The sequence below is a fragment of the Nomascus leucogenys genome, chromosome 17 (assembly GCF_006542625.1).
Source record: "Nomascus leucogenys isolate Asia chromosome 17, Asia_NLE_v1, whole genome shotgun sequence".
Classification (NCBI taxonomy): Eukaryota; Metazoa; Chordata; class Mammalia; order Primates; family Hylobatidae; genus Nomascus; species Nomascus leucogenys.
The window spans coordinates 49,023,013-49,049,428 of record NC_044397.1 but is presented as its reverse complement, the minus strand read 5'-3'; the positions used below and the strand labels follow the sequence as shown (position 1 = coordinate 49,049,428).

At 41.6% G+C, this 26,416-nt stretch overlaps 2 long non-coding RNA genes across 2 annotated transcripts; both read right to left on the bottom strand.

The window, feature by feature from the left end:
- Positions 1 to 9,421: 9,421 nt before the first annotated feature.
- On the bottom strand, positions 9,422 to 17,375 carry LOC115830914. The gene is made up of 3 exons (XR_004026461.1): positions 17,345 to 17,375; positions 13,157 to 13,323; positions 9,422 to 9,547 (listed from the first exon to the last, which is right to left on the bottom strand). It is a non-coding gene; the product is annotated as an uncharacterized LOC115830914 (long non-coding RNA).
- Positions 17,374 to 22,958, bottom strand: LOC115830913. Its single transcript, XR_004026460.1, has 4 exons — positions 22,908 to 22,958; positions 19,716 to 19,751; positions 18,052 to 18,103; positions 17,374 to 17,464 (listed from the first exon to the last, which is right to left on the bottom strand). It is a non-coding gene; the product is annotated as an uncharacterized LOC115830913 (long non-coding RNA).
- Positions 22,959 to 26,416: the final 3,458 nt, after the last annotated feature.

Here is a 26,416-nt window from a genome sequence, read left to right as displayed (position 1 = left end):
AAAAGAAACTTGATTTGTCAGCCTCTTTCTTCAACCTCTCAACTCCCTTGGCCTGTAAAGGTAGGTTTACATATACCTACTCATGACAAAACAAGTTCATATATATGGTCTGTCAATTTCTAGAATATTGTTATATGGTTGATGATTGAAATGTGTAGCACAAAGTATAGTTTTGTACATGAATATTATATTTTATATAGTATATTCTATATAGCTACTTTCTATTACACATCACTAAAATACATGTTCAGTAAGTGCTCACTTAACGTCATTGATAGGTTCTTGGAAACTGACTTTAAGTGAAACAAAATACTATATACCATAGAAAATTAACTCTTGTTTACATCAATTAGCCAATGGTAAAATTGGTTTCATGATATAGTACATTGTTTTAGTTAAAGTCACAGTTTCCAAGAATCTGTCAATAAAGTGAGAACATACTGTAATTACTATTATAGTATATAGTACATTCTAGAATTATACTATTATAGTATGTTACTGTAGTCTTAGCAGTTGGTGGTATAATGTGTTTCAGCTTCCCCAAAGATCACAGAATTATTTAGACCAAGGAATAAGGGCTTCCTTTGGGAACCAGGAGCATCTCACCCTCTTAATACTACAAAACCTTCCTCTGACACCTCCTGTTTGTTTTCTCTGCTCCCAAGTGCAATCCTTGTGTGGGTCTGTTTACCTTACAGTACTTTCCTCCTTCCATGATTATATGTAATGAATAACTGCGGTCAGTCTCATCTGTCCAATAATTGGTGCCATGGCTTTAACTGTTCCAGTAGCCCTAGAGTGCTAATTTCTCCTTCACCAGTGGGGTAAAGGGGAGGCTAATCAAACAATTCACAAAACAAACTGGATTAATCAACTATGACTGAGGACATCTGCTCAACTTTAACTGCTTTTGGCATACTGGTTTCATGATATATTAAAAGTCACCTCAGTCAGATCCACCAGTTGGTGGTGGGCTTTTGCTTTGGTCTAAATAGCACTTTGTGGCCTTTATCATGAGTTGCCTTCCCTACCCGCACTAAAGCATACTCATCACCTAGAAATAAGTGGTCAATTGACTCTGCTCCAGCATGATGTGTCATCAGGTTTAGCCTGTGTTTGGCAGGCAGTTTGCAACACACTTGCCTGTCAAGGCAGTGAAAACATAGCAATTTAATCAGTCAGCACTTCAGTCCTGATTACCTGATTATAGTCAGGCTAGATCCCTGTGGTCACTTCATCTGGTCTGGTTATCATTACTAAATGGCTGGGTAGCTATTTGAACATTGTTTATTATTATTGCACACTCTCAAGGCAGGCCAAGGGATGTTCATTTGTAAAATTGCAGAAACAAAAGAGACTTTTACTTTGGAGAGAATTTGCTCAGTTGCTCAGTGACTCATGTCGCTCTGTGACTCATGTCGCTCTGTTGCTCTAACAAGTGCTACTGTCATGCAAGCAACAATGGTGGCCTTGTCTTTTCTGAGCTGCTGCTTCCTTTGCTGCTGTCATGTGCACTCTCATGATGCGGTGCATATTCCTTGTGCCTTATGGTTCAGGCACAGATAAGTAATAAAAAGGAAAAAGAGCATTTGATATTAGCCCCTCCCAAAACATGAGGAGCAATTATCTCACTGTGAAACCCTTCTCATCATGTGAACTTTCTGCACTGCTGCTTACTGGTATGCAAAAAGTGCAATCTTAGGATTAGGAGTTCGAAGGACCCAAACAAAATCACCATAGTGCATATGGATGCTAATCCCAGTGAGATTGAGTGGCAGTAAACACCTTCATCAAAAGAGAAGACAGATCACAAATAAACAAATAATGGTACAAATGAAGAAACTAGAAGAGAATGAACTCATCCAAAAGTTACCAGATGATGAAATCAATTAAAAAATCAGAGCAGAAATTAATATAATGGAGAGTAGAAAAACAACAGGAAATGTAGAAAAAAAAGTAAGAGTGTTTGTTTTGAAAACATAAAATTGACATATCTTTAGCTAGACTAAGAAAAAAGTGCTCAAATAAATTAAATCAGAATTAAAGGGAAGACATTACAAATGGTAAAACAGAAATACAAAAGGTCATAAGACTGCTATGTACATAGACTCCTATGTACAATGATATCCCAAGAAATTGAATAAGGTAGAAGACATGAACAAATTTCTAGATATGTAAAACATACCAAGACTGAAGCATAAAGCAATAGAAAATATGAATATATCAGTAATGAGTAAGAAGTTTAAATCTGATTATTTGACTGCTGAATTTTACCAAACATTTAACAAGAATCAAATCTTTGAAAAAATTGAAGAAGGAGGAATACTCCCAAACTCACTTTATGAAGCCAGCATTACCCTGATACCAAAGCCAGAGATGGACATTACAAGAAAAACAATTACACTCCACTATCCCAGATGAACATAGATGCAAAATCATCCACAAAGTAGTTGCAAATGAAATTCAAAAGCACTTTAAATGGATCATTTATTACAATCAATTTGGATTTACTTCTGGGATGCAAGAATATTTTAATATGTGGAAATCAATAAATGTCATACACCTTATTTACACAATAAAAAGATTAAAAATCTTGACTATTTTTGTGCATGCCTAAAATTATTTTGACAAAATTTAAAACTCACTCCTAATAAAATTTATAACAAATTAAGTATAGAAAGCATATACCTCACAATAATGAGTTACATTCTTCATTAGCTATAGGACAAGCCCATAGCTAACATTATAGTCAATGGTAAAACGTTGGAATCTTTTTTCTAAGATTTATTCTAAGATAAATATGCCCACTCTCACTACTTATTTCAACACAGTGTTGGAAATCCTACTTAGAATACTATACAAGAGGAAAAAAAGGAAGGGCATTTAAATGAGAAAGAACAAGATCTTATTTTCCTGGAGATTGACGATCAAGTTTTTACAGATTAGATTTAACAGCATGAAAGCTGGCACCACCCAGGAATCAAAGGAACTGTCCCTAAGGACATAGGACCTTAAGGTGTCAATTATTAAGTGGCTACATGAAAGCAGAAATGCTCCTGAATATTTCCATTGTCTAGATATAAAGTTTCAACGGATGATCCCCAGCAAGTAAAGGCACATCTTTGACTACTGTGGATGATGAGTGTTTCACCCAAAGCAGAGATGTGATACCTGACAGGTTTCAAAGACCCCCCACCAAGTGCTGTATAACTTGAATTGTATAACTCCCACAAAGATGGAGTACCATCTGTTCCTGAGGGATCAGGTCATCATCCATGTCTTTGAGACACTAACCAGTCAGGCTTCCGTTGACATGAGGCCAGTGATTTTAAGTGTAAAATGCCTCAACTATCATACTCTTTAGGTAGATATTTGGAGGCCTCCACACTTAAATGGGTTGGTGAAATATCACACCAGACACATGGCTGGGAATTGGGGTTTTCTCCTCTGCTCTTAGCAGCACCTTGGTAACCCAATGATTACCCTCCCTCGTGCCTCCACGTCCACATCTGCGAAAAAAGGCGCTGTTGAGGGTGACTTTTTCACAAAGCCGTAGGCCATGGTCACTCCCTGCAAAGCTCTGAACGTGTGAATCCCCAGGCCAGGCGGTGGGAGTCTTTCAAAGGCGCCTGAACTTGCCCTCTGCTTAGAGAGAGTGGAGGCAGCAGCATAGTGGACCGCGTCTGGGACCTCAGACCAGTCGCCTCTCATGGCCTCCGCCCAGAGTTGCCACTGTAACGCTCCTCGGCCAGGCGTTGGGCGCGCCCCGCCGCTTTTCTCGCCGCTACTCCCCTCAGACAAGCGCAGTGCAATGGTCCCTAGGGGTGGGTAACCAACTCAGACCACTTAGGAAAGCCGCCGGCTCCAGGGGCTGGAAGAGGCGCAAAGCTCTGGAAAGACCCTAGGTGTGGGTGGGAGAGAAAATCGAGCTAAGCAGTGGGAAGCCGGGTGAGTGAGGATTAGATACTCCCGATTTGGGCAAAGGCAGGGTGCACTTCGCAGCAACACATCCTCCTCACTGCCCAGCCCAGAGCTGCCCAAGTTCCTCTCCTTACTCAATCCCCTTGGCCAGGGTTTGGCACGGAATCAATGGCCCGCAAAGCTTTGTAAAAGAAGAGGCCCACACCGCCTGGCCCCTCCCTCCTCGGGTACGCGCGACCCTAGAGGCCGCATGGATCTATCTCACAGACGCCCTACAGAAGGTCCTTCCACACTTTACCCCTCAGGGGAGCCATCATTCCCCTGCGAGCCCCCATAGATTATTCCTGCGCACCCCGCATTGACCTCTGGCCTTGGAGCACCCTCGAGTTTTCCCCGCCGGGAACGTGGGGACTCCACAATTATTCCCATCCAAAGACCCCTCTCAAACCTGTCTCCTGGCATCAGCGATGCTGACACACCGCGGCAACTGCCCAGGCTGCCCTCTTCCCCGTTCCAACCACCTCGGAGGCTCCACAATGACTTCCCCAGGTCAAGGGCTGTACTGAGACCCTGCACAGCGACCCCAAAACACAGGCGACCCTCCAGCACTCCGTCAGACATCCCGCCCACCCTACAGGGGTGATCAGGCCCCACCCTCCACTCAGGCGATGGCTTCCCCCCACGACCCCTAAAAAGATGCTTTCCCGGAGACCCCGCACAGGGCGCCTCTGTCACACAGGGGCAATCCTATGAATCCCTCCCCAGACATCCTCGCTCCCTCTCCAGAGGGAGACCTCACAAGTGGAGGACTCCCCTGGAGAGGATCCTCAGAAACCATTCTCAAAGCCACCACCCACAACCAGAAAGACCCAAGGGAGAATCGTGGCCACGAAACGCATCTCCACACACACACTCCTCCCGGCACTCACGGCCGCCTCACCCCATGGTGACCTCAAAACGCTCTCCCCATGTTGCAGGGAAAAGAAAGGGAGAGTCCAGCAGAACTTCCCACAGGAGAATCCATTTTCCTTTTATTAATTATGCAGTGGAGCTAAAGTGAAGGCACAAAGGATTTTACACAAAATTTTACGTTCTTATGTAGAGGTTTTCATGGAAATTTAAACATTTAACAATGATAGGGATAATAGATAATAAACCCATCCTAAATACATTATCACTAGGTTTCAGCAATTCTTATTTTGCTATTTATTTTCAACTATCAATCTAAATATCCTAGTAGTATTTTAAATCAAATATAAGATACAATATCATTTAATTTTTAATAAAAATTTAAAAAAATTAAGATAAATTAAATCTAAAAAAATCAAATATAAGATACAATATCATTAATTTTGGAAAAATTTAAGTAACTATATCTAACAAGTAAAGATAAAAAAGAAAATATCATTATCACAACTAATACAATTTTTAATATATAAAATAGATAAATTTGTGTATTCACCAAAGAGTAGACTCTACAACCACTGAAGTTTTGCATGAAATGTTTTAACATGTTTAGTCTAATATTTTATCCTCAGACACAAAATATCAATACATGAAAATATTCAATTACATATAAAGGGCCATAGATTATGGTTGGAGGAGGAAACCACAAATCATCAGTGGGATATTCCAAACCACTGCACTGTGAAAATAAAAGCAAGAAAGAAAATAGGGATTCCTGTTGTTCCCGATAAAAGGAAAGGAAATGTAACTCTTAGAAAGCCACTCCCTCACTTTGCCATATTCAAATGTCTAGAACAAGGCACAGGCCTGGCCATACCCAAGGAAAGATTCAGGGTGTAACAAAAGACAGCAGAGATAATAATGGCATCTTAGGATTCTGCCCCCCCACATCCACCCTTGCACAAAAACCTGATCTAACGTCTCACATTGGTGGGGATCTGGTCTCGTAAGAAAAAAGAAAGTCTCAGAAAGTGTTTCCCTTGTAGACTCTGGGGCAGTTGATCCTCAGCGCTTCTATTTGGATGCCAGAAAATTCTTTCTTGATTGAGAAGGGGGGCAGTCCTGTGCACCAGAGTCCCATTGTTGACTGCATGTCAGTGGGTGCCACCAGTTATTACAACCAGAACTGTGTGGGCAAACTTCCTCAGGATGCAGAAGTCACTCCTGTGAGAACCGCTGCTCCTCTCCATATGTGAACAGACTGACAGGTGCAGGCAGCACCAGCAATCTCTTGAACCACTGAGGTGCACTGGAAAATGTGAGTTGTGGTGTGACCCTGTGTTAGAATCATTGAGAGGCTTTTGTTTTGTTGACAAGTGCTGAGACCATACAATGCACCAGGGCAAGATTAGCTGGGAAAATGATCTTCTGATAATGTTTTGAACCCAGATGTTCCTCCTTTGTTGTTTTCCCGGAACTGGGTAAATTCAGTTTTCACTTCTGTAGCTCCCCTAACAATCCCAAGGCCGGGTCTTTTACTGCTTCCCTAGGTGGTGTGACCATTATCAGCCTGGGGGAAGATGAGCTGATTTCATCTCTTCCTTTAGAACCATGACGTAGGGGCCTCATTTCACATGCACAGATTCCCTCCAAAGACTAGATGTGCAGGCCTGAGCCACCCTGGTGCTTGGAGTGATGACAGCCTCGCCCCGATGCCACTCTCTCCCAGCCATTGGGGAGTTTTGGGCCATCATGTATTCAGTGCCTCAGTGAACAGAGAACCAAACCCAGGTGCTCTCACAAATCTGGAGCCAATTCTAAAGTTTTTTGAGCTCTAGCTCAGTTCAGACTACTGTCACCTGCTAGGGACTGTGGGTGACTGTGGACACGACTGGCACCTGCTTGAGACTGTGGGTGACTGTGGACTCTGAGCTGGGATGTGCCGTGTCCATGTGACACTGCTTCTCCCCAAGAGTTGTTCAAGATGGTGCCCTAGGAATGCCATCTGGACCCAGTGGAAGAGGCAGGACAGGAAGCACCTGGCACCCACTGTTCATACCACCATCACCCAGTTCCACAATGTGGCTAACTGGAAGATGCTTCCTCTCGATGAAAATCCTAAACACTAACAACAACAACAACAACAAAAACAATTAACAAAACAAATAACAAAACAAAGAAAAAAAAGAAAATCCTAATTTTGTTGTTTCTTTCAGCAGAAGTGATATTTTCTACTCTTTACAGTTGAGAAGCTCAGGGTCTTTTAAGGCTAATTTCTCTCTTTAAGATAAGATGGCATTAGAGCACCGAATACCAATGAAGTTCATGCTGACAGCCCTTTTCATTGCAGCGGCATCTCGATGCAAGTCTTTGTATTTCCCCACGGCCGTGACAGCCTAGGAAAGTAAATCAAAGAGAAAACAGGTATAATTTTAAAAAGGGCTCCAACTTATTTTTTTTTTTGAGACGGAGTCTCGCTCTGTCGCCAGGCTGGAGGCAGTGGCACGATCTCCACTCACTGCAAGCTCTGACTCCCGGGTTCGCACCATTCTCCTGCCTCAGCCTCCGGAGTAGTTGGGACTACAGGCGCCTGCCACTGCGCCCAGCCAATTTTTTGTATTTTTAGTAGAGATGGGGTTGCACCATGTTAGCCAGGATGGTCTCAATCTCCTGACCTCGTGACCCACCTGCCTTGGCCTCCCAAAGTGCTGGAATTACAGGTGTGAGCCACCGCACCCAGCCAGGCTCCAGCATTTTTTAAAAGGCACCACTGATGAGAAGCCACACATACAGATTCCTTTAGATGGTTCCTTTGCAGCTGCTTTGGCTGAGGTTTACAGGGCCAGGTTCTGAGGATGCTACTCCCTGCCCATTCACTAAGGTGATCTCCTTTAAGGGCTATGAATAGATTGCCAGAGCCAAGAGGAACTTACTTTATTAAGTTATTTTAAAATTGGGCTCATCACTTAATGATACAGTTACATAAAAAATAAAATAGGACTCCCAAAGATTTCAAGAGTATTGTGACAAGATCCTAACAACAATATCATCTGTTACCTGTGCACCTGTTCCTTCGACATAATAAACATGCACTTGTGCCAAAAAATCAATTTACTCAGCGATTCAAATTCTACCCAATCTCAAAGCAAATTTAATGAGACAGGTGTGTGCTGGGCTATTTTGGAACATCCAAGAAGTCTAATGACTGAAGCACCATAAGGTGCTACTTTACTTGCACATTGTGGTAGAAAAATGTATTATTCTAAAGTACCACCAAGATATGAGAAAAAGTGCCAATTTTATATGTGTCTATTTCAGTTGTAATTTTCCTGTATACTCACCAAGGGTCATAAGCCATAAATCTTACGTTGTCCCATGAAAGTTATCATTTTCATTAAAAACCCATGTCCTTCCTACAGACAGTACTTGAAACACTGGCACCTTATGCAGTCTAAGTACAAGTCTCTCAGTCACTACTGCTTTGTCTAATAAACTCATGGGACTGCACTGTGTTGTATACAGTAGACAATGACATAAATTTCCAAACTGTGTAAGTAAAAGACAGTCAAGAGTGGTAAGTGCATTGTGTATGCAGATATAATTAGGAATACAATTGCATTTATTCATGTATTGTTGTCTGAATGGATAGAGGTTAAAAACAAAACCCATTAAAATCAGATTAAATGTAATTAAAAATATTCTGAATTATGGTCATAACAGAAAGAATATCAATAATTTTTTAAGAATATGGATCACTGGCTGGCGCGGTGGCTCATGCCTGTAAGTCCAGCACTTTGGGAGGCCAAGGTGGGCGGATCACCTGAGGTCAGGAGTTCGAGACCAGCCTGACCAACATGGCGAAACCCCGTCTCTACTAAAAATAAAAAATTAGCTGGGCATGGTGGCGCATGCCTGTAATCCCAGCTACTCGGGAGGTTGAGGCAGAAGAATTGCTTGAACCCAGGAGGCAGAGGTTGCGGTGGGCCAAGATCGTGCCATTGCACTCCAGCCTGGGCAACAAGAGTTAAACCCCATCTCAGAAAAAAAAAAGTATATGGAGTATCATTGGCTGTGGCTCACACCTATAATCCCAGCACTTTGGGAGGCTGAGGAGGGTGGATCTCCTGAGGTCAGGAGTTCAAGACCAGCCTGACCAACATGGAGAAACCCCATCTCTACTAAAAATACAAAATTAGCAGGGTGTGGTAGCACATGCCTGTAATCCCAGCTACTCAGGAGGCGGAGGAAGGAGAATTGCTTTAACACAGGAGGCGGGGGTTGCCATGAGCCAAGATCGCACCATTGTACTCCAGCCTGGGCAACAAGAGCTTAACTCTGTCTCAAAAAACAAAAAATTAATTAATTAATTAATTAATAAAGAATATGGATCCTTCTATAAACTGTAACAGATAAGAAATATGATGCCAAAGAAATAAGCTGTTTGGTCTGTTAATTTTAAGCCTTTCATTTTCCTAATCACTACTTAATATGATTTTGTAACAGATGTTGGCTTTTGTGGCCGATGGAAAATTCCACTAAGTGACTTCACATCCTTACCTCCAGTTTCTGTGCTTTATCTTTGTGAAGAGAACCAAATAGAAAATACAAGTTATGGTCATTTGCCAAGGCACACAGATCGAAGTAATATTTTGCATAGACACTGGCAGATACATGAATATTAAACTCAAGTAGCTCTAAGAAACACTTCTCCATCTTGCCCCTAGGGGAGGAGAAACACAATAAAACCAATATAGGACAATTCTAGTCAAGTGGGTTATCTTTAAAAATACCATTCTGAGCTACTAGGATGCTCTAAATTCTGTTTTGAAACAAATAAAGCCTGCCGGGTTGGGTTCCTACACTAATGTCCCAACAAGACACAGCTGCTTGGGGTGTCTTCTGCATCCCAGCACCCCAAGTTTGGGATGAGGGAAAGGTGGAAGCCTCTTCTGCACTCCTGCTGTGGACTCGGGGCTCATTCTTCAGAGTTCCCTTAGGGCAACTGCACAACTCAATCTCCATTCTCACTCACAAGCCCCGAAATAGCAATCACATGACGGGAATGATGGGTGTCATTTATTAGCTCTGAAGGACCTCCAGGCATTTTTACCAGGACGATAACAGGAAGGGGTTAACTGAAGTAGAGAAGCACCAACAGGAGGACTGGGCGCATCACCACGGCAACAAATGGACCCATGCAGAGCCACCCTATTATCTCAGAGGAGGAAAAATTCTAAGGCTACAAGAAGGATTCATCCCAAATAAATACATAAGCAAGCTACATTCCATGGCAAAAAGAATCCCCTTCCCTCTGCTCCAGCCCGCAAGGCTATGTCAAGGGGGCATAATGCAAGTTTCTGCTCACCTTAGTATTATGAAGAGTTGAAACTGCCACTATGACAGGGCAAGGATATTCTTTAAAGTTTGAAAGGCAGAAAAATCAAGGAGAGACATTTTGGCTAGACTAAACCCATTTTATAATGTGATTTCTAGTAGGGCCCTGGCCTTATACACGCAGTCTTGCTCCTGAGTTGGGAATGCAACCCTGAAGTGCTCAGCATCTGTCACCCCTGGCCAGAATGGGATTTGGGGGAGTTGAATACAGTGGGAGATGAAAGGGCTGGGAGCTGTCCTCTGCCACATGATCATCCAGCCGCCGTCACCAAGGCTAAATTAATAGGTACACAGAGTAAATCTGGCTGTTTTCAGAGTAACCTCTGTAATGAGTTAATTGCTTAAAAATGAACAGTATCTGAACAATACATTTGGTTTCTTGGTTTGAAAGTTTTTAATATTTTATTGAAAGTTTTTAATATTTTACCCAGTGGCTAAGTCAACAAATGCTTGATGTTCTCCTGTAAGGGGGACAGTTAGACCACGAGCCAACAGGTGGTGATCTAATTTGCTGGACTTAAAACCCAGCTGAACCTACTTCCAAAATTAATTTTCTGCTCACATGTCGACTAGTCTATAGAAATTTAAATATATATATATTTGAATTTTATATATATATATATAACTTGAATTATTGAATTAACTTCTAACCTCCAAGCTGTCCTTGTTGATTCCTAGGCAGAGGCCAAACTAACTTTGGGATGAACTTAGTTTATAGTTTAACTCTGAAATAAAGACAGTAGCAGCCCTTTCCCAAAACAAACCTGCTTCCTTCCTGGGGACTGGACTGCCTTTCCAGGACTAACAAATTAGCCACAAGATTAGAAATTATGGTTTAGGAGTCATGCAGCTGAAGTCTGCAAGAGTCTGAACCTCCCCATATTGCTCCTGGGAATAATATCACTATTGTAAAACCTAAGATCAGTGCTTGAGATATTTTGCAGGCCCTGTACTGGGATCAGGTGGCACCACTCCAATCAACAAACTTGGCTCATCTGGTTTTGTGGCCCCCACCCAGAAGCCAACTCAGTGCAGGAGGACAGCTTCAACCCTCTCTGATTCCATCTCCAATGCGACCAATCAGCATTCCCCACTTTCTAACCCCCTACCCACCAAATTATTCTTTAAAAAACCATCCCAGAGTTTTTGGAGAGGCTAATTTGAGTAATAGTAAAACTGGTCTCCCGTACAGCTGCCTCTGCATAAACTAAACTCTTTCTCTATTGCAATTCCCCTGTCTTAATAAATCAGCTCTGGCTAGGCAGCAAGCAAGGAGAACTCAGGCAGTCACGAACCTTGTTTCCTTCCAGGGACCAGTTTTCAAATGGATGACTATGATCAAGGCCACTTTAGTGTTTGCAACGTCCAAAGTACTTCCTTTAGTTTCAAATTCATTTGCGGTCACACTCTTTGCTAAAATGGCTACCAGAAATACCACCACAATCACTTGGTTTATACTGTTAGCAAATAGATTTTTGTTTTTGTTTTCGAGACAGGGTCTGGCTCCATCACCCAGGGCTGGTGTGCAGTGATGTGATCACAGTTCACTACAGCCTCAACTTCCCAGGCTCGGGCAATTCTCCCACCTCAGACTCCCAGGTAGCTGGGATTACTACAGTTGCCTGCCACCATGCCCAGATAATTTTTTTAAAAAAATTTGTACAGACGGGGTTCACTGTGTTACTCAGCAGGTCTTCAACTCCTGAGCTCAAGGGATCCACTCACCTCAGCCTCCTGAAGTGCTGGGATAACAGGCATGAGCCACTGAGCTCAGCCGCAAAGGGGTCATTTTTAAATGTAGATATACACTGAGGTATATCTACAATAGACACTGTATCTTCAATTGCAGACATACACTGAGATGATTCAGAATGATAGTATTATCTGGAGTCATGGACAATGGTCACAAAACTAACTTGTGCCACTGCCTGGAATGATCTTGATGGGCTGCTGCTGCTCAATGTGAACAAGAGCTGCTCCCTTGTCTTGCACAGATGCAGCCTGCACAGCTCTCCTCACTGTCCAGCAGGCACCCAGGAAGGCTCTGCTGGAAACACCTCCCTGCTCACCCTGCCTGCCAGCTCCAGGGCCCATCCCTTCACAGCAGTCATGAGGCCGGATTGGAAGGGAGTCCTGGTGAAGCTGGGTGGTGTTGGTGCATCTGGGAGGAACTCATGCCTCTGCAAGGCTCCTTGCACTGTCATGGGCAACTCTAGACCCCAGAGTGCTGCCGCGGATGTCTGAGTACCCATTGAGCCTTGTGAGTGTGGTGGGCATGGGGAGATGCCCCAGAAATGCTTTTCACACCACAGGCGAATGTTGGAGGTTCTAACTCATCAGGCTGATTTCCAAACACACGCAACACTCCCAGTGGGGAGGGGCCAGGGCACAGGAATCTGTGGCTATTTAACTTCATATCTCAAGGTTCCTATAAAAAAATGTCTTCAGATAAAAGGGGGAGGAAAGGACCAGCAAAAGCAACTACACAATGGGGGACTTAGGTTGAAGCTAAAACTTCTCCATAGTCCAGAGTCCTTAAGACCTTAACAGTGGCCAATTATTTCAAAGGCCAGATGTTTGCCCTTTAAAAAGGGACTGAAACTGGCAGATAGCTTCTAAAAACCTATAAAGATATTTACTGTACTGTGTCATTCTCATAGTACACTTGTAAGAGGTTTGCCAAAAAACAATCAGAAAAATACTTTTCAGTTTATCCAGGAGGTTATTACAACAATAACACATCAAGACCTACCCACGAATGCCGGAAAATATAAACTGTTACACTAAAGCTGGATAGACAGAAGTCTGTTGTCTTATGCCTATTTCCTTTATCTGCACAATGAAACCTATAAAGATATTTTTTACAATGTTAACTTGGAGAGCAAATGAGGTATGGAAATCGGTTACACTGTTCGCCAAAACCTTACAAACTCACATGTTCTCAACTGCAATGTCCTTGGGATTCTGGCTGTCATCCACACTCCACAGACCATGATTTATCCAAACCTTGGAGGCAAGAAGCATGGCTCCAAGGACAATCTTTTTCCAATTAGTAGGACAAAGATCGATGTTAGCATTAGTTCGAAGTCGTTCAATGTACACCTGCAAAATAGAGTGCTGCTCTTTGATTTCAGTTCAGTTTAAGTGTGGTGATATGAACATTTAAGAATGAAAGATTTCTTCTGGTTTTGACCAGAAAGTAAGTGCCTTTTATTCTTATGCTCTGCAGAGACTTTGCTCAGACAAAGCAAGAGGCCAAATCACAGTCATATTGAGATACCTCTGCAGCCTACTCTGCCCATAGACATTTCCAGCCCAATTTCGGTTGCAGGGATGCCTGGACATCCCTGTGGGCATGAAGAGAGGCACCATTAGCACCTTCACACTCATGAAAGGCAGCACAAACTCAGGCCCAGTGCAGATAAAGGTTGTTCAGGAAACACTCCAGTGCCGTCCGTGTGTGGCATCACACCTGGCTGGCAGGTAGGAATTTTACAGGTGTGCCATGCTTGAAAATGTAATGCCCAAGTGATACTGAGGACACTGCTGTCTTCTCCTTTTCACAATAACTAACCCACTCTTGGGACACCAGCTGAGGAACTGTGGGTCAAGAGCGCTTCCCAATGCCTGCCGTGCAGACAGCATGACAAATGCAGGTCTCTGTGGCTCAGAAATAATCTCCATATTCAGTGCCTTGTTAAGGAACGCATGTGTGTGAAAGGAGGGTCCTGCTCACAGCCCCTATTTTCCATGTCTCCACAATCACTTCATGAAAACTCGTTTCTTGTCCTACAGTATCTGCATTCAGTCAATTCAGTTGGTTTTTAGGTACAGAGAGCTGTCGGCTTCTGTATCCCTGGGGTTCCTCTCAACCTGCCAAGCAGTTTGTGAGACAATCTCAGAAAGCATTTTCTGTCTTTCCAATCTCTATCCTATAAAGAACTGGGTGAGGGACCAGCTGAGTGAAGGTGACAGAGGTGAGCTGTGAGGCGTTGCTACCCCAGAGGGTGCTCTGCAGAAGAGTATGTCTCTATGCTACTTGAAGTCTTTGTATCAAGACCAAAAGAGAACAGTTCATTTTAAGAGAGTTCATTTATTGTCCAAAGGTTATAGATTGGTGGCTCAGATCTGGCAATGTTCTCCAAACTCAACTGTGTTTTCAAAATCAAATGGCTGTTGAACGGGATATGTTCTTATGAGAGATTCTGCTCCCTTTCCCCCTAACTCTGCACTATCGAGTATCCTAGGAATGACCCTCCCTCCCAGGGTTCAACTCCACAGGATTCAAGAACAGCATTGGTGAGCCCTCAACTTCCTGTCACCTTTACTGGTAAGCTGGAGCTGCTGACACTCACTGATACCACTTGCCCTCCTGGGTCAGTGAAAAATCTCTTTTTTTAACACCAACTCTTCTGTCAGCACGGTGGATCCCATCCCACATTTGTAGAATACTGTTCTCCAAATCACCTCTTCTTGAAGACTTTCTCCCTCTCTGCCAGAGATTTTCCCCAGTACAAATGTGTTTCCTGTTCCCGTCCTGCTCCCCACAGCTCCCCAGGGGCATCCTCTCATTTGCTTACAGCATCAGGCCCTGTTGCCAGCTCCTCACCTCCCATCTCTCATTAACCCACCTCACCCACCCCCATCACTTGCCTGAGACTCCTCTTGCCAAGGTCCTTGGAGTCTTGACACCTACAAACCAGAGCCCTTCACCCTAAGGCTCCACTCCCCAAGCTGGCCTTAATCTTGTCCAGGGAATTGCCATTGGCCTAGCTCCTGGGGACTCATACGTACATGTGAGTTACCCTGTTCCAATCTGTGTGCAATCCCTCTATGCCTACCTTCACGTGTAGGCTGCCTGCTTCAGATTCTTCATACCACCATGGGTAATGGCTCACCTATATCACCCTAGTTGCTTCTTGGTCCTCTTCTCTGCCCCAACCTTCCTCCTAACTGTGGTCTGCTTTCCCCAAAGCAGTCACCATAACCTCTTAAATTAAGAACACTGCACTCCCCTGCTCAAGACCTACCATGAGTGCCCCCATCAAACTGGTTGAACTCCTTCTTATGGCCTGCAAGCCAAAGGGTTCTGTGAGCTGTGGCACTGCATGTGCGGCCTCATCTCTTCTGTTCTTTCCTTCATTCCTCTCACCACACGGGGCCCTGCTGTTTGTTCCTTGAACACACATGAAATGTGTTCCTGTCTCAGTCCTTGCACTCATCCCACTGCCTGTCATGCCAGCACTCCTTATCGTCCTCGCTTTATAGTCAGGTCACTGTTCAAATGTGACCTCTAGAGAGGCTCTGCCTGATCATCCTATCTGAAATAGTGAGCCCCTCCCATCACTCTGTCTTTATCCTGCTTTATCATTTTGCTATTTTCCATAACCTAAAAAAATGCTTTCCTCATTACAACATAAGCTCATAAAGACAAGGACTGTGTTCCACCTGTCCTCTTCTCTTCCCCAGCACTTAGAAGAGTGGGACAGGGTCGGCATCCAGGGGGTGTTTATGGAACAGACAACTTCTTGCAACATTTAGCACTGTGACCACAGCCTTTCCTATCCTTTGTTCTTCTTTTATTATCCTCTCCTGCTCTTCCTCCTCCCACTCTAGCCACTTTACTGGAGGCTTGTCCCTTACATGCTGGTAGTCCTTACAGAGCTATCTTCTGTCCTCCTTTTCTTTTCCTTTTTAGAGATGGGGACTTGCTATGCTGCCCAGGCCAGACAGAAACTCCTGATCTCAAGGGATTCTCCTGCCTCGGCCTCCTGAGTAGATGGGACTATAGGTGTGTTCCACCATGCCCGGCTTCTCCACTTTAATTCTAAACACTTTCTCTGCATTTGAGCAGCTACTCTTTTTCCTTTGAGACAGAGTTTCGCTCTCGTTGCCCAGGCTGGAGAGCAGGGGCGCGATCTCGGCTTACTGCAACCTCCGTCTCCCAGGTTCAAGCGATTCTCCTACCTCAGTCTCCCGAATAGCTGAGATTACAGGTGCCCATCACCACACCCAGCTAATTTTTTGTATTTTTTAGTAGACAGGGTTTCACCATGTTGGTCAGGCTGCTCTCGAACTCCTGACCTCAGGTGATCCGCCTGCCTCAGCCTCCCAAAGTGCTGGGATTACAGGTGTGAGCCACTGTGCCCAGCCTTGAGCAGGTGCTCTTAGTCTTCATTCCTTATTTCCAGTTCAGATTCATGCTGCAGTCCCAAGGATCCAAATATTGACTGCACACGGCCACTCTGCTATCTTACAGGCACACCAAATTTAGCCTGTCTACAGTGAACACCCCCTTCTTCCAATCCAGCTTTCCCTCCAGCATCAGCTCTCTCTCTCTCTCCCGCTGGAAGTTCCACTCCTGCTTCCTGCCAGCAGGTGCTGAGCATTCCAAACGGCCTGCAGCTCGATGAGGAGGCCTGCGTCTGATCCAGTGCCCATGGAGGGGTTTCTATGCAGGTGCCCAGCAAAAGCCTTCTCTTCTAAGCTCTAGCCAGATGCTAAACAAGAGGGTACTGCTCTAAGTATCTTTTCTCTCCTGGCTGTGTGGTTGACATTCCTCTACAGGTTAGTGTAGGGAGGGGTAAACCAATCCCAGCCATCTGAAGAGGACTTCATATTCAGAATGAGTCTCACCACAGTGATTCTGTGAGAATGATGTAGAGGTAAGGACACAGCTGCAGCTTAGCAGGCTATCTAGCAAAGCCTGTGTCCAAGTCTTACTGGTACCACATTCCTGGGCAATTTATGGAGCAGGCACAAAAGGGCAGCAGGAACAACAAAGCATTCAGAGCAGTAGCTCCCAGTCACAGCATGCATCAGAAGTGCCCAGGGAATATGGCCTGGGACTCAGCTTAGATCTACATTGGAATCTGTTGAAGGAGAAACCAGAAATCTCTCCTGCTGCCTTTAATAGCAATTATTCTGTGATAATAAAAGCAATGGCATCATTTTAAACCATAATGAAGATTAAACTCAAATATGTGTATTTACTTTGCTTGCACAGGTTTCTCTTAAAAGATCTGATGATAATTCCAGGAATCTACTTTTAGTTAGAAACACTGCCATACCCCGTGTAGGAGACCAGTTGTTAAAGATGCTTTATAGATAAGAAATATCTTACCAAAGCTACGATTGCATATGGAGCTGCTAGTATTATGACTAGAAAAAGAGTACAGAAATATCTGAAAATACAGTTGCATTTGGGATCATGCTCAAAGGATTTCCCTGGAGCCTTCTCTTCCTGGAAGAAGGAAAAAGGCAACATAAATATCCACTCAAGAAAACTTTTTAAGAACTCTTAAGATGGCAATGTTCACATTTGTGCCCACGTGTCCCTTACAACAATTCTGATGGGATAAATATCTTTTAATTTTAAAAATATAAACAGCAGGATCTTAGAATATTTTTGGTTTTCTGCAAACACAGGCCCTATGGTAGCCCTGTGGCTATCATATGTGAAGGAAGTTTTTAACTTTTTATAGCATTTAAACTGATTTAAATTTAAATTGTTTTCTAGTTCTATTCACAGAGATTGTGCATATTTGTCAGGAGTATTTACAAATATTTATATTGTTTGGTGCTATAGAAAATTATTTTTTTAAATGACACATTTTGTTATTTGGATGGTATATTTACTCCCCTTAGTGCACTAATTAAACCAAGCTGCAAGTCAGCTCTTACTCCAGCATGCCCACTTGACAACACTCCTTATATAAGATGATTAGACACAACAGAGGGAAGACTTAAAGGTGGGTGATTTTGACTTCAGCATGAACTAAATACAACTCTATGAGACAAAAATAGAACCTTAAAGAAAGTGACACTTACTGAAAGTGGATGTATTGGCTCTTCAAAAATAGCTAGAGATCTATTTGCAGATCTATAAAATAAGAATGTGTATTTATGAAATTAATTCGGGAATTGTTAACATCTTAGTAAAGTACCTGCTGGGAGTAGGGCATGGAGGGTGGAGGGAGATACACCTTGTTTGCTTTGGTAAAATTTGTTCACCAAAACAGTTTTTGCAAATTTTTCTCCTGGATCCTGGCCTTCAGAGGGTTTCTTGACCTCTTTTTCTTCAGCACATAATGTCCTGAACTGTGAAGTCTTTTCTACATTGATGAGCCAGACTTGCCTTTAAATATTGACCCCCACAAACAGGCAATGGTAATAAATTATATCTACTTTCACTCCTCTAACCTCATGCTGGAACACAAGAACATTTTATGAAGCAGTAGTGGTTGCCAATAAAGTTTTTAGAACTTTTAATAAATGTGAATGAGATTCAGATTTCCCAAATCTTCCTGTAGTATACATCTATCATATTTGCTTAAGTAGTTTGAGTTACAAACTTAATTGCCTTTTTATTTTAAAAGAGGCCAGTCTTTAATGGACTTTAAAAAACTGTCTTTAAAAAAAAGACATTGCTTGCTTTCTCACTGTTCAACACTTGTAATGATTGCATAAAAGCAAAAGTGGGTAAAACTGCTGGTTTCTCAGTATGAATAAAGGCTGTAGTACCAAATTACACTAGTATTCATTCCACTCTTCACTGTCCCTTGCAGTTTTTGTTAAAGTAGCCAGCTTCACTTAAGAATGTCCTTGACGAAACAGTAAAAATTAATGGTGTTATTAAATCCTGAAATCTCTTTTTAGTATTCTAAGTAGGAAGTTCACATAAAGCACTTCTGCATACTGAAGTATGGTCATGTTAAAGAAAAGCACTTGTGATTTAACTGTGAGCTGAACAAGCCAATTTTTCACAGAATACCATTTCTGTCTGAAAGTATGACTGACTATCATTCTCAAAAAGAAGTCAAGTGAGTCTGTCATTTCAAGGAAAATAACAAGTATTTGTTGTGTATAATAAAGCTAACGCTTTCAAGATAAAATCAGGACTTGGAAAACTCATACCTACTACTGTGAGCTTGGCAGCATCTCAATATTTGAAGACATTTTTATAATCATGGTGATACTAATGAAAGTGAGTTTTTGACACTAGAGATGAACATGAATTAATATTTTCCAAATAGCCAATGCATAATATTATAAAAGCTGGTAAGGGGAAAGACCCATTTATTGTACAAGAAAGATCAATGAGTATTAGTGGAACGAATTCATTGATATGTACAATCCCATTATAACTATTTTAATAAATCAGCACTTGTGAAATTTTGGTGTGGCTAAAGAATACCTAAAATTACCTGAAAGCTTTAAAAATACACATTTTTTCTATATATATTTGCATGAGGCTAGTTCATCTTTTTCTTTCTTCTTTACCATAAATTGCAAACAAGACATTAAAAAATACACTTTGAGACCCTCAATAATTTAAGAGGTAAAAGAGTCTTACAAAAACCCACAAATGATTCACTTTAATACTGTAAAATAAGCACACTACAGCTTATGTCTATAGTTATGACCTAACAGCGTGTGTCATATTATACAAAGTGATGAGCTGGAGTAACAAGGCAGGTTTTCAAAGAGCTCACCTGTGCTTTATGTTGTAATATATTGCCAAAGTCACACTGTGGAGGGAAAAATATATTTGTAAGAACTGATTTTATCATTTGTTTGGCCTGAAGATATGTTTTTAAAAGGGGGAGGAGGGAACCCTCTCAGTGGCCCTGAAATCATCTTGTTCGAAACAGTACTGTATGAGCACTTTTCTTTTGTTTTAGCTCTCTGGCTTTATAGTGAAAATAGGAGAAACAAAATGCTAGGCAATATGCTGTTAGAAGACATTTCTGCTGATGGTTATTATATATAAATAATTACATATTTTCCCAGTCATTTGCTCTTCTATCCATAGACCTTTCATCCTGTGCAAGTCACTTACATCTATGTGTACATATGCTTCTATTTAGGCCATACAGTAATGTTTTGCTTTTTAAGTGGCTAAGCCCTGCATTTCAGCTGATTTAGTTCACCATCACCTACTCACCCATTTGTCATTATTTCCATAAAAGCACATAATGAATGTGCTTTATACCAAATAAAGTAATTTAAAATCACCTATGCATAATTATTAGCAGGAAATTTATTAGTAAACATAATGCACACAAAATTAATGACACTTTTAGCTATCCTGATATAAGCAGCACTAAACACACAGTGTAACACTGCATCATACAATGCTCATGACAGGTATTTCCACATTCGTTTAAACAAAACATTAGTGAACAAATACAACTCTTGAGATGTATGTTACTGTGGTCCTAAGTCATCCTCAGATGTTGTGTGGCAGCAAACAGGGGCTTCTCTTGGATAAGTTCTGTGCTTCCATTTGCCCTCAGCATTTAAAATGAGGCTCAGAATAATTCGAGAAGGCAAATTTGAGTTGTAAAAAGTAGGCCTTAGAACATTATTAGTATCTAAGATGGATATTTCTATAGTGCCTCAAACAGTTTCATCTCCAAATTGATTTCAAAATCACAGAATTTGAAGTTACATGCTGAAAAGACCACTGAACCTCACATGACACTCCATGAACCACCCATTTTACAAATAAGAGAACCAAGGCTTCAAACTGATTTGCCCAAGGTCTCCACATAGTGCTTTTGTGAACTGCAGGCGTTCACGAAACACTATGGTATGGTTTAAATTTAAGCATATGCACACATACATAGAAATGACTTGCACAGACGAAAGGCTCTATGGGTAGAAAGAAGAGCAAATGACAGGGAAAACGTGTAATTTATACATGAGAACCATCAATCCTCCACGCAAAGGAAGCAATGGCCCCCATGTTTGCTGCACACTGGATCACTCAAGGAGCTTTAAAAACAGCCTTAATGCCAGCTGGAGACATTCTGATTTAATTTGCATTGGGTATGATTTGGGCTTCAGGGTTGATTGGCAAAGTTCCCCAGGTGATTCCAATGTGCAGCAAAGTTTGGGAACGACTGAGTTAGGGTTAAGGTCAGAATCATCTGGGATGCTTTTATCCATATAATGATGCCTCACGTACTTAAACGTTTTTCTAAGAGGCTTGTGAGTGCCCAGCGATGGAGGGAATGTGGAGCTGGGAAGATGCATGTGTTTGCAGACATATATTTTGAAGAAACATGTATATGTGATTCTAATATGGCTCACTCATCCCTTTGAGAACAATGGACTACTAACCATGAAAAACATTTTTCAAAATCTTTCCAAAAAGCCAATTTGCTGTATTAATTTGCTCAGTAAACCTTCATTTTGTCAAAAGCAAATATACCAAATGATCCCTTCTAAAATTTGAGAGCAAATTAAAACTAACTGTACTTCAAAAACAAACTTCTAGGCCAGGTGTGGTAGCTCCTGCCTGTAATCATAGCACTTTGGGAGGCGGAGCTGCGTGGATTGCTTGAGCCCAGGAGTTTGAAACCAGCCTGACCAACACAGGAAAACCCCATCCCTAAAAAAGAAAAAACATCCTATTTTAAAAAAACTTATAAGAATTAGACTATGCTGGAAGAAAAAGCAGAATCTCTACTTGTTTAAGCAAGGTGAAGCTTAAAAACTACTTTTGAATTGCATACTGAAACATCAGAATCTTTTGAAATCAGAAGAAACCAGGGACTCTAGCCAAAACAGAGTGGCTTTTTACTTAGGGCTGAATACAAACATTAGGTGATGACTCCGTAGAGGCCAAACCTCAGGGCTTTAGACATAGGTGGAGTCCAGTTCCTGCTGAAACAGAATTTGATCTCAATAATTGTTATACATGAGAGAGGAAAGTAACATTATTATGAGCATAAATTTACCATTTTTTTTATTATTGTACTTTAGGTTTTAGAGTACATGTGCACAATGTGCAGGTTTGTTACATATGTATCCATGTGCCATGTTGGTGTGCTGCACCCATTAACTCATCATTTAGCATTAGGTGTATCTCCTAATGCTATCCCTCCCCCCTCCCCCCCACCCCACAATTTTAATTAAAGTGGAAATTACTGACAAATTAGCTTAAAATGCTAGTACATTAGAAACAAAATTTAGCCTGTGAGCTAGTCATGTTTATAGACTGGAAAGTTAAGTTAGGGATAAGGACATTAACAGGCTAAGGTAGTAGTTCTCAAACTGTTTTCCCAAAAATCAACACTCATAATCTAAGGAGATGTTAATAATATTCCCTGGACACCTCCAATGGAACTGGGCTTTGTTGTGACTTTTTAAATAAACTTGAACCCATCATTCAAGGGTGTTTTGAAAAGGCATCTATGATTGTGGCCTATGAAGTGCTCATGCATGATGGGAAAATTTAAATGCAGATACACTATGGTACCACTGGAGGACAAGCTGTTCCTTCATCCAAGAGTAGTTTCCAAAGTAGTACCCATCATCTTAGGCCTGTAGCCCATAAAGAACTAATAATTTTTCCCAGAAACATCCAATAAAAAGCACCTCTCCTTCCCATTAAGTTCAACACTATCATAACATGAATGCATCAGATAAATAGCTGTGCTTTTTCTGGGATTGCTTATTTGCTATCTGGCTTTTCCTTCTACCACACAGCATCTAAAGTTAAAAGAGAAACAGAAAATTCATATTTAGGTCCCAGAAATCTATATATAATTGACATCAGTTTCTTAAACTGCTTGCTGAAAAGGGCAACCAAATGGCTGAAATGACAGAGGATGGCCGGGATGCTTTTAGCATACGGGGGTCTGTCACTCAGCCCTTGGCAGCCTCGTTGTACTCACTTTTCTAGTGTGTGTCTAAGATCAGGCTGGCTGACTGTGCTGTTTTCTAGCAGTATGGTCGAACATGAGCTGTATTTTCTATCAAGAACCCATGAAGGTATCTGAAGGAGAAGGAAGATAGAGAAAAATGTCACAATAGGCTGAACCTACAGAAGTGTGGGCTTTTTTCCTTAGTCAAAATGTCAAACAATAAAGCATTAAGGTATTTCTTATGCCCCGTGACTTGCCTGGGTGTGGTATCGTGAGCAGCTCTATGGGAAACTCATTGGAGGCGCTTAACTTCCGCAGATGATGTTTGAGGAATGGGTTATAAAATGCTGCCCTTGCTATGATACCAATCATCAAACCTGGCAAGCCTCTATTATGAACTCCCTTTATAAATAATGGGAAAAGTTTAAAATAACATTTCATGTTTTTTCATTATGCAGTAAAAAGCAGCTGAGATTTTCTATTTCTGTTATTCACTAACTACAACAAAATGTCATACATTAAATAATATTGGCACAAGAGTATTTTTATTGCAGTAAATAAAGACCTAATACTACATTCGCTAAGTTACTAATCCTAAGTGTACTCATTCAAGAGACAGTGTGATGGAACCTGCATTTTAGAGTCAGAGACCCTGTGTGCCAGGGCGGCCCAGTGACCAAACAAGTGAGGGGCCATAGGTCTCTCTGGGCCTGTTTCTTTGGGGGAAGATAGAAAAAGTACTGCTTTAAGACTCTCTCACATCTAGAAATCAGATGATGAAAACAACTTCGGGAATTTAACTTTCACTTCATGTTTACATAAGACTATTACATTACTCAAATGAGAACTTCCGAGAATACTTTACATTCATTTCAAAAGTTGATTGATTTCATTCTGTAAGTTATTTGACACACATCATGGCACTGTCCTGCTTCACTCATGCTGCTCTCTGCCCGGAATACCTATTTCTTTCCCCCTTGTCCCAGCAAGCTTCACCTCCTCTGCCTTCTGGGATCCCTCAGCCAGCAGCCACACCACAAAACATTTCCGGTTTTGTGTACTCGTCAGTCTAATTCACCGTGTGTTACATGATGGCAATTGCCTGCAGAGCATCCCCCTGGTGAGAAAGTAAGCCTCTCCAGGGGAGGGAGGGCCCTTCCTCTCCTAACCGCAGCTGCTGAGCACAGAATGTGGGAGAAATTCAGGAGTTCAATAAATGCTTGACAAGTTATTTAAATCAGTTACAATTTGGAAGATAGATCTTCCTACAGATACAAATCAGTGAAAATTTATCTGCAGTGCTATCAGAGAGGTGACAGTGAACCTTTTGAGCCCTGTAGAAAATAAAGTATCTCTAAAACACTTTAAAAGTATCTATTCATTTGTTGAGAGTGCAACAGTCAATATGGAAACTGCCTCATCTATGTTTAAAAAAATGCTCTTCCTGGCCGGGCGCAGTGGCTCACTCCGGTAATCCCAGCACTTTGGGAGGCTGAGGTGGGTAGATCATGAGGTCTGGAGTTCAAGACCAGCCTGATCAAGATGGTGAAACCCCGTCCCTACTAAAAATACAAAAATTAGCTGTGTGTGGTGGCAGGCATGCCTGTAATCCCAGCTGCTCAGGAGGCTGAGGCAGAGAATTGCTAGAACCCGGGAGGTGGAGGTTGCAGTGAGCTGAGCTCATGCCACTGCATTCCAGCCTGCATGACAGAGCAAGACTTCGTCTAAAAAGAAAAAAAAAATTGCTCTTTCTTAAAAATAATGGCAGTAACCAAATCCTAGTCACCAAATAGTTGAAGAGATCAACAGCATTATTTAAAACCACAAAATACCAATTATTGTAGCTTTAAAAAAATAACTCAGATGAGCCTTCTTTCCTCCTATTGGGATATGCTTGTCTACATCATGTTATCACACTCTTCCATCAGGGTCTCCCACAAGTACATGAAAGACAGGGTAGGGAGAAGATCTAATGGTAGTTTATAAAAGTACACAGTATTTAAAAATTGCCTGTAGCCAATAATCAGAAATATCCATACTTTCTTAACAACATTTTGCTTGTTTCATATGCTTTTTACTATAAATTCACTTACTACTTAACAAAAATCCCAGATGTTTTTGAACAATATTACTATTTGAAGGACCAAATTCTCCTTCAAGGTAGAAATGTTTTAACTCTAGCTAAACTCTTATGTCTCTTAAGCTATTCTATTAATGTATATACTTTACATTAACAGTGTATGTGTGTCAATGTACATACTATTATTGCCTCAAAAAACAAATATAGCATGAAAAATGAAAGTGGACTCATTGAGATACTTTCATTCAAATTCAAAGAAGGTATCCCTTAAGGTCACTACTATTAGGGGTAATACAGCATAATACTACACCATAACAAAAGTTGTTTCTGAGGAAAAATCCATATATGAGAATAAAAAGAACAGAAAAAAGATGCATCAAAACATAGACTAGTTGGTACAGCTTTAGGTGATATCTGTCCCCATTTTGTTCTATTTAAAATTTCATATAAGGAATATATATTGGGCTGTGGTTTTTTTTGTTTTTTTTTTTTTTGAAGTCTTGCTCTGTTTCCCACCCTGGAGTGCAGTGGCCTGAACTCAGCTCACTGCAACCTCCGCCTCCCAAGTTCAACCAATTCTCCCGCCTCAGCCTCCTGTGTAGCTGGAAATACAAGTGAGCACCACCATGCCAGGCTAATTTTGGCCAGGCTGGTCTCCAACTCCTGGCCTCAAGTAATCTGCGTGCCTCAGCCTCTCAAAGTGCTGGGACACAGGTGTGAGTTACCCTGCTCAACTCTCAAGATCACTTTTTTCTCCCCATTTTTTTACAAGACATGTTTCAGATATTTTTTAAATAATTAATGACTTTTAGCTAACTTAAAAATTTCTAACACTTTGTGCACTAACAAAAACAGCTCCATCTATGTTGCACAGCAATGGGACCACATGGCATGTATGGAGTTTGAATAGAATTCTTACACAAGGCCTGAGTGGAAAAGTATAATATGTTTATTGGAGGTATAAACAGAAATTGTCTGAATTAATGTCATAATTATGTTGAATTTAAACTTAGATTTATGCTTACATATGGGTTCTAAATTTGGATTAAATATGATGGATTGACCAGAAATTTATTTTCTCTTCCTTCTGAAATCTCATTAGTATTAGTCATAAAATAAAACATTATACACAGGACCAGGAGACAGGATTGATGGCAGATGATCCTGAGTCAATGCTGCAAGGTGAAAAGCAGATAGAGGAGTGGCAACCGACACGGAAGCACAACTTTGGAGCTGACAGGGACAGAAACAAGCAATTTTCTTTGTTTTGAAGAACCCAACCCAGGCTCCAAAATCAGAAGCACATGGTACCTGGGAAGGTAGGGTGAAATATACAACAGAAGCCAGCAAGGTCAACTGTAAAGCTGTGCTTAGAGCCCCAAGGCCACCTCCCCTCCTATCTTATAAGGAATCTGTATGCGCATTCTCTGGATATATTATACCTGAGGGTTTCTGGGCT